Source organism: Panthera uncia (assembly GCF_023721935.1).
Source record: "Panthera uncia isolate 11264 chromosome B2 unlocalized genomic scaffold, Puncia_PCG_1.0 HiC_scaffold_24, whole genome shotgun sequence".
Lineage (NCBI taxonomy): Eukaryota > Metazoa > Chordata > Mammalia > Carnivora > Felidae > Panthera > Panthera uncia.
This window is the reverse complement of record NW_026057580.1, coordinates 3,240,249-3,252,286: the sequence shown is the minus strand read 5'-3', so window position 1 is coordinate 3,252,286 and position 12,038 is coordinate 3,240,249. Positions and strand designations below refer to the sequence as shown.

The 12,038-nt window shown below is 37.9% G+C and overlaps 1 protein-coding gene across 1 annotated transcript in view; it reads right to left on the bottom strand.

Annotated features, from left to right (window-relative positions):
• Positions 1-12,038, bottom strand: part of KIF6 (kinesin family member 6) — a 385,696-nt gene that overhangs the window by 207,129 nt on the left and 166,529 nt on the right. The window lies entirely within an intron of this gene.

Sequence of the window (12,038 nt, the reverse complement as noted above, 5' to 3'; positions counted from 1 at the left end):
ACATTGCCAGAGAAAGTAATACAAAAGTTTTCTTTTTATTAGTTTCATTAAAGATTAATGCACTCCACCTCAGCTGGGACCTCAGTGATGCTCCACAACCCTGTTAACCCTCCCTGGTTGACTTATTTATTTTTTTAAAAAGCTTTTATTTAAATTCAAGTTAATTAACCTACAGTGTAATACTAGCGACAGGTGTACAATGTAGTGATTCCTTACTTCCATATACCACCCGGTGCTTAAAAAAATGGGCAGAAGACATGAATAGACATTTTTCCAAAGAAGACATACAGATGGCCAACAGACACACGAAAACATGCTCAACATCACTGATCATCAGGAAAATACAAATCAAAACTACAGTGAGATATTATCTCACAACCGTCAGAATGGCTAAAATCCACAACACAAGAAACAACAGATGTTCGCAAGGATGCAGTGAAAGAGGAACCCTCTTGCACTGTTGGTGAGAACGCAAACTGGCGCAGCCACTCTGGAAAACAATATGGAGGTTCCTCAAAAAGTTAAAAATAAAACCAACCTACAATCCAGCAATTGCCCTACAAGGTATTTACCTAAAAGTTCTAATCCTTGGTTGACATATACTCTTCACAGAGGCTGTTCCAAGACCTTCCACAGCCCTCAAGCCTACCAAGACTCTCATTCTGTTAATACTGTAACTTCCCACTCGACAGAGAAGGTCAGAGCTGTTCTGAGGACTCCTCCGATTTGCTCTTCCGTCACCTCAGAGCATCTCTTCCTCACTACTCAGGCCCTCTTCTTTCTTTTACATATTTTGTGTAATATCTTTCCTTCTCCTGGCAGTTCTTGCCCCCTGGGCTCCCTTTAGGCTTCTCCCTGGGTTACCTCCTATTAATCACCTCCTTTCTCTTACCTCATTGTCACCTCTCCATACTCTTTCCCCTCTGCTTATAATGATGGTCAGATTTTTTTCTATTCTAAGATGAAACAAAATAGAAAACAAAACACCTGTCCTTGGCGGGACCATCCAACCACTCTATTCTGAAGTCCTAGTTCAGTTTATGCATTTGTGTGCTTACTACCGTCCCCATTGTACTCCAGAGCCAGTGTAGCGCCTTAGCTCCCCAGTAGTTTATAAGCTCCACGAAGCAGTGCTTGGCTCTCATTCATCCTTGTGCTCCCCTCCCCCACCCGTATCTAGAGCGTGCACACTTGAAGTTCTCAGTACAAATGTGTTCATTAGTTAACGGATTCATTTCAAGGGAAATTATTCTCCTCTGTGTTGGGATGGAATGCTTTATAAGGAAGGTATAAGGATGGCAATCAGTATCTAAGATGCTAAGTATCATAATAGAGCAGCAGCATATCTTTCTTACATTATTATGAAAACATTTGCATACCATCGGCATCTTTTTTTTTTTTTTACCTGTATACGTTTCCCTTCTGCTGTTAGTATCAGCCCACTCAAACTAGATGTAATGATTTCCATCTACAGCAGCTTTGGATTTCATTTTTATTTCTTCCTATAACCTGTGACATGTGACAGCTGATATTTACAGGTGTGAGACAATTTATATTATAATTTTTTTATGGAGTTTCTTCAGGTGGAGGAATACTTGTCATTTGCACTATTTGCTGATTGACATGTTTCTTTGTAGAACAGAGCTTCAAATCACCAGACACACGAGGAGATTCATTTCTGATACAAAGATTTGTTATGGCTTTTTATATAAAATATTATAAAAATACATGTTTATGAGAACAATTTCAAACAATGCAGATATGAATAAAGCAAATGTGTCTTTCTGGTTTCCTCTCCCCAACACCCTGCCATCATTTTCACCTTCTTTATTCACTCTCAATACCTTGGGAAATCTACTGCTAATAGCTGAAATATGTTCATCTAGCTCTTAACCAAGGCGTCTACCTATACCCATGTGTTTACAGATTTTGTGTTGCTTTTTACAACACAGAGATCACATTCTGAATAGTATTATGCACCATGATTTTTCTAAACAATTTATCACAGATAATCTTCCATTTCACTTCATTTTTGTCCTCATTTCATAACATTTTTAATGCATTAATATATTTCATTATTATATACTTCATTTTAATAGTTACATAGTATTCCATAGCATGGGTGTGCTGATCCTCTCATGATGAACACTCATTCGACTATTCATAGTTGCTACTTTCCTCTGTAACCTATGAGGAGGACTGGATCTACAATTCCCACCCAACCAGGCTTCAAATGTTTACCTACTTGTATTTTCCCTGAACACATTTCTCAGAAATTCTGGAGCTCTTAAAAATCCCTATTAGTTCTAGGATATACCCACTCTTTAGAGTAAAAAAAAAAAAACATTTGTGATTTTCAGTATATATACAATTTTCAACAGATACTCTCAGGTTAGAAGCAATGATTAATCTATTCTTCCTTTTGGCTTTTTCTTTAGAAGACAATTTCTTCTCTATAGTTTGTTCAGAAAGCATATATTCTAGGAAACATCCCATGAAGGAGGGCCAAAGTGGAATCCTAGTCCACAAGAAAGCACTGTAAGAAATAAGCCTGCTGATTAGCTGAGTGACCACACACAGATCATTCAATCCTGCTAGGCTTTGGCTACTCCATCAAGACTCTTGTCCTGAACAATAATAGTATAAGCTTACAAGGAGGACTAGGAACTTCCGCCTAAATGAAAGAACTGGGTTGCTCTACCTTTTCTAGTACAAAACTAAATCTGGTACAAAACCAAAAATGAAGATCAGGCCTTTTAATATGCAAGTTTTTTTTTTTTCTCAGTGCTTCAGACCACAGAGCCTCTTTAGATAAGAAAAATGCTTGGGCTTTCCTTCATACCTTTGATTTGTTGTAGAATTTATTTCCTTAACAACCAAGGACTTGGTCTAACAATTAAAATGCAGAAAAATGCCTAATTCAAATGTTCCTAATGTACTCCTCTAGTAGTTAAGAGTGAACGATTGACCCCAAATTCCCTGCATTTTCCTATCTCCCAAAATAGTTCCCAAGTTCATACCTAGTCACTGCCCCTGCTGAGGGCTCTCCCAGATGCCAGAACACTGCTGGATAGTGAAGAACTGTTTGCAGAAAAGGCTCTTTAGGGAGGTCAAATGATTATAATAAAGTCCGTTCTTTAGGAAAAGCCCAAGTAAACCAAAAACTACTTTTTCTCTGCTTTCGCTAGGAGAAAGAATCCTAGGGGAGAAGTAAAAGTAAATGTATGCCATTCAGTTCTCATCCATATGGACAGGAAAGATCATAGATAATTTACCTGTGTTGGAACATATAACCTGGCTGATGGCAGGTGACTGACAGGTGTCTGGTGACTATGCGAGATGCCTCTGACACCTGTAGCCTAGTCCAGCGACTTGACTGTACTAAACATTCAGTATCTGAACACATAACAAGAACTGACCGTATTTCCTATGTGCTTTACCTCCTTGAGACCACTTCATTCCTCTCTTTCTGTTCCCAGTATTTATTGCCAAAAAATGAAGTTTGTCTGCAGCCACATTTCGGTGGGAATTTAGGTTTAATAGTGTGAATAAAAAGGCAGAGCAAGTTAATTATCATTAAAAGTAGCTAATATTACTTGAGCAAGTACTAAATGCTAGATACTATTCTGTACCTTTTAAATACATCATTTCCTTAATCTTCACAACAACTAGGTGAGAAAAGTACTATTATTATCCCCTTACCTTAGGTGAGGAAACTAAGGTACAAAGGGGTTGAATATCTTGTCCAAGGTCACACAGCTAGCAAATGGCAGAGCTGGCATTCAAACTCAGGCAGGCTGACGTCAGAATCCGAGGTTTTAATCCCTATAGTTACCATACTATCACAAAATTACTAACTTCATTTAAATACCATGCTGGGTAATGTATATCTAAAGGGAAATAACATACTTATGAGAATTCTTTGAGGAGGTAAATAGTTGAATAGGTAAGCAAGAAATAACTGAGCAGCAGTTGCTTCGATCTTAACAAAGCCACTGACCAGCTTGGTTAATAAAAACAAGAGAAGTTGAGAAAGAATCAGAATGCCCCACATTAGCATATTATTTAATTATTGCACCATTATGTACATAGTTAAGCAACTATTTAAAAAATGGTGAAAATGTATATTTATTGACATTAAAAATATTTATGCTATATTATGATAGGTAAACAATGAATCCCTTTACAGTACCCTATAACACACCCAAAAAGACAGAAGATAAGAAATAAAAAAAGGGAAGGAAGGAAGGAGGGTAGGAAGGAAAGAAGGGAGGGAGAGAGAGAAAGAAAGAGAGAAAGAGAAAAAGGAAAGAAGGAAGAAAGGAAGGAAGACAGAAAGAACGAAAGAACAAAAGAAAGAAAGAGAAAGAAAAGGAAAGAAAGAGCAGCAATCCTGAGACTTCTGTCCAGTTGCCTTTGGCTCAAGAACATTTATTATCTCACTGTGAAAAGAGACCAGCGATCCAAACTAAACTTGCTCTTCTGCAACATTCTTATGATTATGTTACATTTAACTGTTTATTAAATTAAAATCATTTATACATTGAGGGTGATTATGATGTTCTCATTATTCTGAATTAATCTTTGTTAAAAAAAATTCTATGAACATGTTCCCGTCAGTATTAGCTTCTAAACATGGGTTAGAAACCCTATGTCTATGGTACTGGTTGTGAGACACCTGGGAGAAAAGAGGAATGGGCATTCCTAAGAGCATACCTAACCTGGGGTCCTCAACCACAGGAACGACTAAAGGAGTTATGTCCCGGGGTGGGGGGTGGGGCAAGGGAGCATGCCTTCATAATTGAGGGACAAAGATAACAGAATTGTCCTACAGCACAATTTTATTCCAGGGAATTTACAAAAACAAGGCTAGGGATTCCAAAGCAATGGGACCTTGTCCTCTGATATTGAGGTAGAAAGAACAAGGCAATAAAAAATATCCCTATTGGTGGGTCAGGGCTATTTTGTGGTAGAACCATGGAAATGCCTAGTATCGCTGAGCTGACGGCTCTTAGGTCATCTGGCTTCTCACGGGTTCTGAGGCAGGAGTAGGAAGCTTATTCCAAACCACTAGGGAGGCGTTCTGATATAAAAACCTATCTGATATTAAGTATACCCCAAAGCATCAAAACCTGCCTGACCTCTACCAATCATTTTGCCACTAAAGATGGCTCCATCAAGGATGGGTTGTTTCTTGGGGTGCCTGGGTGGCTCAGTCGGTCAAATGTCTGACATTGGCTCAGGTCATAATCTCACGGCTCATGGGTTTAAGCCCTGTGTCAGGCTCTGTGCACACAGCTCAGAGCCTGGAGCCTGCTTCAGATTCTGTGTCTCCATCTCTCTCTGCCCCTCTCCTGTTCTCTCTCTCTCTCTCTTGCTCGCTCTCAAAAATAAACATTAAATAAAAATTTTTTTTTAAAGATGGGCTGTTTCTTGATGGGCTTAAGTAGTGTGGATACTGACAAACTATGGTTACATACTAACATGAGCAACGATCTCAGAAAGAACTGGAAAATAGTGATAAAGATCTAAGAAGAAACTTGATTATTCTTAACTTCTAGGAACATGAAAACCAAATAGGAGGGATGGGAGAATAGTTACACAATTTAAAAAATTGACCATGGTAGATAAGAAATGCAGCTGAACTGTTAGCTTGAAGGATCTCAAATTTTAATTAATTCATCAACCTCTGTTGGTCACAAATTTCTCATTTGGAAAACGTGTGAAATAATATCATCTCTAAACTCTTTATGCTCTATGAAATAAGATATTGCAAGGAAAAAACAGAGGATATTTATTGTCATCAATGTCTTGAGATTCAAAGTGTGAACAGTAAGTCAACTTAAAGGCATCACCTGGGAACCTCTTGGAAATGCAGAGTCACAGGCTCCATCCGAGACCTACCGAACAAGAACTCAGGCCCCATACCAGACCTGCTGAATCTGCACTTCAGCAACATTCCTGGGTCATCTAAATGCACACTAATATTTAAGAGGCATTACAATGAGGCAATCTATTGTTGAATGTTTTTAAAAAATTTTTTTTAATTTTTTTCTTTAATTTTATATGAGAGAGAGAGAGAGAGAGAGAGAGAGAGAGAAAGCAAGCAGGGGAGGGGCAGAGAGATGGAGACAGAATCTGAAGCAGTCTCCCGGCTCTGAGCTGTCAGTACAGAGCTCGATGCGGGGTTTGAACTCACGAGCAGTGAGATCATGGCCTGAGCTGAAGTCGGGTGCTTAACCGACTGAGCCACCCAGGCATCCCATCTATTGTTGAATGTTGAGTCAAGAATATATACATTGTCTTTTCAGCCCTGGAAACCAAACAATGACTTGCAATGTTAAAGAGTAACATCTCTTGATGGTCAACTATGTCCTGGCCACTGTGTGTGTGTTTTTTTTTAATTTAATTGGAAAAAGAATTAGAGAGAATCTCATAGTCTGGTTCTCTTTATAACTGACTTTCTCCAATTATTTTATTACTACTTTTATTGAAAATCCATTACACGTCAGAAACTCACATATGCCTTTTGTTATTGATCTGTACCATAAACCTATAAATTATTTTCCCTCCTCCATAGATGAGGACAGGAGAGCTCAGAAGTCAAGTAACTCACATCCTGTTACAAATTCAGAAAACGGGATTTAAAAACAGGACTTTTGAATCAGAAATATCCACTCTTTCTGCACATATCACAAAGCCTCTCAATCAATTCGGCAAAACACCTTGCACTTGCCATAATCCCTGTTATACTAAGTTTGTACTGGCCATTCAAACTTTTTCATAGATTTTTTTATTTTTTAATAAGTAAAGATGCAAACCACAAGCTCAACTTTGTGTCTGGCAACTCAAAGAAAAGAATTTTTAACAGGATGTGACAGTGAGGTTCTTGAGACCTAATGGTGGGGGGCAAAGGAAGCCTTTATTTTGACTTTGCTAACATGACAGGCCTCTTTTCTGCAGTGTGACCTCTAAAACACACAGTGTTGGGATAGCACGTAATTTACAAAAAGAAAGTTCTGATAAGAACAAAACTTTCACAATTTATGATTAACTACAATCCACAGGACACGAAAAACTGAAGGCTGAAAGTGTGCCAACAGGACCATGACCAAAGGAAACTATACAAATATTTTTCAGGGTCATTAGTTTCATGTTTATTTTTTGTTAGATTCTGCTGAAAGCAGCATTCCCAATTGGCTTAAAGGTGGTTACTTCAAGAGTTTTTTCTTTTGGTCTGTGACAAGTATTATATACATTACACACTCCCCCAGCTCTAATCAGTAAGTGAAAGACATGGACCCTCATGTGCAAGGATTTGAGTTCAATGTCAGCCACTTTGTTGGAATGAGCCCTTTTTAATAACAGTAGGCGGCCAGAAAATTCATGGTTTCTGTGTTGCAGAGGAAATTCCTATGCAGAGTTTACCTTCAAGATTTGTCTCAGTAATGAGTATTTCCTTGACCTCTATAAAAGCTCAGTTCTATGGCACCTCAAGTGTATAGTTGCACAACTGCTTGAGACTCCAGTGTTTTCAAATGGCAACTGTGAAAAATCCACAACAAAACCCACGCTCGTTTGCCTCTTTAATGGTGAATGTATGGCCTATTTACAGGAAAATGCATTTGCGGCCATGTACTTCAGTTTATGGAATTTTCAAACACTAATTTGAAATAATGAAAAAAAAATTTTTTTAACGTTTATTTATTTTTGAGACAGAGAGATACAGAGCATGAACGGGGGAGGGGCAGAGAGAGAGGGAGACACAGAATCGGAAGCAGCCTCCAGGCTCCCAGCCGTCAGCCCAGAGTCCGACATGGGGCTCGAACTCACGGACCGCGAGATCGTGACCTGAGCTGAAGTCGGACGCTTAACCGACTGAGCCACCCAGGCGCCCCCTGAAATAATTTTTATTTTTTTTTTTAACGTTTATTTATTTTTGAGACAGAGAGAGACAGAGCATGAACGGGGGAGGGGCAGAGAGAGAGGGAGACACAGAATCTGAAGTGGGCTCCAGGCTCTGAGCTGTCAGCACAGAGCCCGACGCGGGGCTTGAACTCACGGACCGTGAGATCATGACTTGAGCTGAAGTCGGACGCTTAACAGACTGAGCCACCCAGGCGCCCCTGAAATAATTTTTAAATAAACTAAAACAACTTTGAAGATACTGAAGACTTTTGATTTTTGTTTTTGTTGTTGCTTTTTTGTTTTTTTTTTCCCCAGCACTTTAGTATTTTGTTAAAGGCATATTTTAAAAGCTCTTTTATAATGCAATGATGAAGACTTTTGAGAAGTTATAAAAATTGATTCTGATTTTGTCAATCCAGATATTCACATACCCAATTTAAAGGCACATATTTCTTGAAATGATCAAACATTTTACCTTAAGTAGACACAGAAAGGTTCAGTGGTTTAGCACAAATGTAAATAATGAAAATAACATAAACTCATCAATCTACAGATACTAATAATCAACTCTTTAAATTCTGTATGGATCTTTTGAACTCTTTGTTTGCTATAGGCAAACACTATGTGATTTGTGTTTCCTACAAACATGAATCTCATCTACATAAATCCATAATAAATGAGAAACTGACTTGCAGGAAAGAGAATGGTGGCATGGTAGGATGGGGGTAGAGAGGCTAGTTAGCAAGCAGCACTGCTCGAGGTAGGAATATATTATAAAAGACAAGTCATATTTGGGAAGGCAGCAATAACAGTCAACAGAAACACGGTAGAAAATGTTTCCTGCCATTGCAGCAGAGGCTGAAGGAGCTGAGAGAGAAGTTAAAACAAGTAGAAAGAGACAGATGCCTAAAGCAAGGGGGAAAAGGCCAACTGGATTACAGTGTGCAGAAGCTACCAAGAAAGCCCCTCTGAGGACTTTGGATGGTGAGAACATCAAATATGGGGAATGAGGAAAGACAGGAGAGAGTGGGGAGAAAGACAGGGAGAGTGGCAGGAAGGGAGCAGGTGGGGGGGTGGTGGTGGTTTGGGGGGACAGGGATAGGAAGGTGGGGCAAGGAGAGGAATGGAGTGGAGAGGAATGGGGACCTCAGTGGATAAAACCTATGGAACAGAAGTTGACTGGGAAATTTGGAGGAATAGGGTCTTTGGAAATGGATTGGGCTTTCCCACTGTTACCTGTCTCCATGGTTAGTTTTCCATTGACAGATTCTCCTGCCAGTCCATTAATTTGAAGGCATAGTGATAGCTTTATCCGCCCCCTGCTCCAACTCTCTGAATTCCTTTCCTATAATTCTGTCTTGCATGAAGTTATATTTTTAGATAACACTGAACTTTAGAGATAAACATTTCTCAGCTGGTTCCTTTAGCAAAAATTTTAAACAACAGCCTTGGTTTATTTATATACAAAAATGCAGAACATATATATTATTTTAATGAAAAAGTTGTAAAAATTTTGAAAGATTTTAAAAGATTTTGTTATGTAAAAATACAAAGTAAATCCTTGTGGATATGTTTTCATTTCATAATAAATAATTAGTATTATTCTATCATATGGAAAATGGTATACAGCTGTTTATAAAACATGTGTATGAAACATATATGAAACATATGTGTATGAAGCATGTATATGAAACATGTGTTCATGTAATATAAATCTAGAACAAATTTATGTAAATTGAGCCATACATTATCACTCAGTTCTACATTAAATTAAAGATGGGTTTACAAAGTTAACAAGAGACCCTAAGACATAATAAAAATCAAAGAAATATTGAAAACTTAATAATATTAAATGTCTTCTTAAAAATGACCATTAAACAGTTAAAAACAATGATGTAGGACCTACATAAAGAAAAGTGAAGGGGCACCTGGGTGGCTCAGTCAGTTAAGTGTCTGACTCTTGATTTCAGCTCAGGTCATGATCTCACAGGCATGAGATTGAGTCCCACGTCAGGCTCTGTGCAGGGCATGAAGCCTACTTAAGATTCTCTCTCTCCTGTACACTCTCACTCTTTCTCAAAAAAAGAAAGAAAGAAAGAAAGAAAGAAAGAAAGAAAGAAAGAAAGAAAGAAAGAAAGAAAGAAAAGAAAAGGAAAAATACAGAGAAAGAATGAAGAAGACAAGAATACACTGAGAGTCTTAATATGCTCTTGAGTTGGAAGATGTACGACTGTAATCTCTCCCTAAAGTTATACATATACACATACAACCCACAAAATTTTGTATACATTTTTGTGGGTGAAGAGTCCACAAATCCCCCCAAATCTGTACATAGTCCCCACATGCTAAAGATGTACATATATATTGATATGAGGTGTCACAATTGAATGAAAACACAGGTTTAAAAACAGTAAATAAAGCATGAGTTCATTTTTATTAAAATACATATTTATATGTATTCATTGAAAATGTTGAAGGATTACAACCAAATAATAACAGTTGTTATCTTTAAAAAAATTTTTTTAATGTTTATTTATTTTTGAGAGAGGGAGAGACAGAGTACAAGCAGGGGGGGAGCAGAGAGACAGGGAGACACAGAATCTGAAACAGGCTCCAGGCTCTGAGCCGTCAGCACAGAGCCTGATGCGGCCCGAATTCAGGAGCCATGAGATCATGACCTGAGCTGAAGTAGGACACTTAGCCACTGAACCACCCATGCGCCCCAACAATTGTTATCTTTGAGTGGCAGAATTACCAGTAGTTTCTATTTTCTTTTTGTTTTTTTGTCCATTAGCACTTTTCCACAATGAACATGAAGAGTTAGTAAAATAAAAAATTATAAAACCCCTACATTCTCAAAGGAAAATTAAAAAAAAAACAGATGAAATTCAAAAAGTTAATTTACAGCATTTCGTGTTGCTTTCCTTGAAATTGATGCTATAGGAGAGAGATACACTTTATTTGCTATTATTGGGTCCTTGGAATGAATTAGGTCCTTTGGTTAAAACCCAAAGCCATTCCTGTGTTGCTTCCAGATGGGTTTGATTTGTTAATATGATCTAATTACTTATTTTATGGCCTCGATTACAGTGGTTGGTGGCTATTTCTGCATTTGTTTATCCATCCTTTGAGCAAGCTATCAGGAACCAGGTGTTAGACGTTGCTATAATTTATTATTTCCATAAGTGCACATTTTCACACTGTGGGTTTTCTTCAAGTGGCATAAACTATATAAAACTGTAATTAGAACAAACATTTGTTTCAGGAAGTCTTTAAAAATACCCAGCTCCATGTATATGCAAACTTTTCCTGTGAAAAGGTTATTGGGGAAAGCAAGAGAGAAATACAAGTATTGCTGGTTGTGATGAAGGGCTCATTCCTTCTTTGACAAGAATTCCCTGGAGCTCACAAAACCCAACGAGCAAAAAGCATTAGCAGTGGAGAAAGCATTAAATAACTGGAAGAATGAAACAGTATGTTCATGCTTTCCCACTCAAGACTTTCTAATTTAGAATCAAGTACTTGGGCTTCTGATGAAAGAGCTGTCCAGGCCAAAAGAATCCAGTGTGTCAACCACAGTCCAACAAATAAAATCACCATTCACACCTTGTTCCCCTTTTCATTATCTGCCTTCAATATTCATTCGCTTGGCCTATTAGAACCCAAAGCACTTAAACTATAGGAGAATAAAATGAGCATTAAAGTACAGAAACAGCCCTAACATGGAGACAGGCCTTTTTAATCATATTAGATAACTATGTCTTAAGAACTCAAATGCTTCCGTAAACTACCCAAGGATAATTAACACAAGCTGTAGGCCATGCTTTTAGTTTTTGCTTTAATATCTTCAAAATGGAGTGTCAGGACCAAAAACACTTTGTACCAAAGTGGAGAGACCTCATCTGTAGTGAATTATATCTCATGAATGACTTCAGACATCTGATCTCTTATAAAATGAGCATTAGCCGTTAATGACGTCTGGGATATTTAATCCACAAAGCTTAGATTATTGCTTTATAGCCAGCCATATTAGAAGACAGAGTAAGGATGCCTAGGATCCAAGAGATGTGAACCCAGGACCACTTAGCAGATAATCCCTCTTTTTTTTTTTTTTTTTTTTTTTTTTTTTT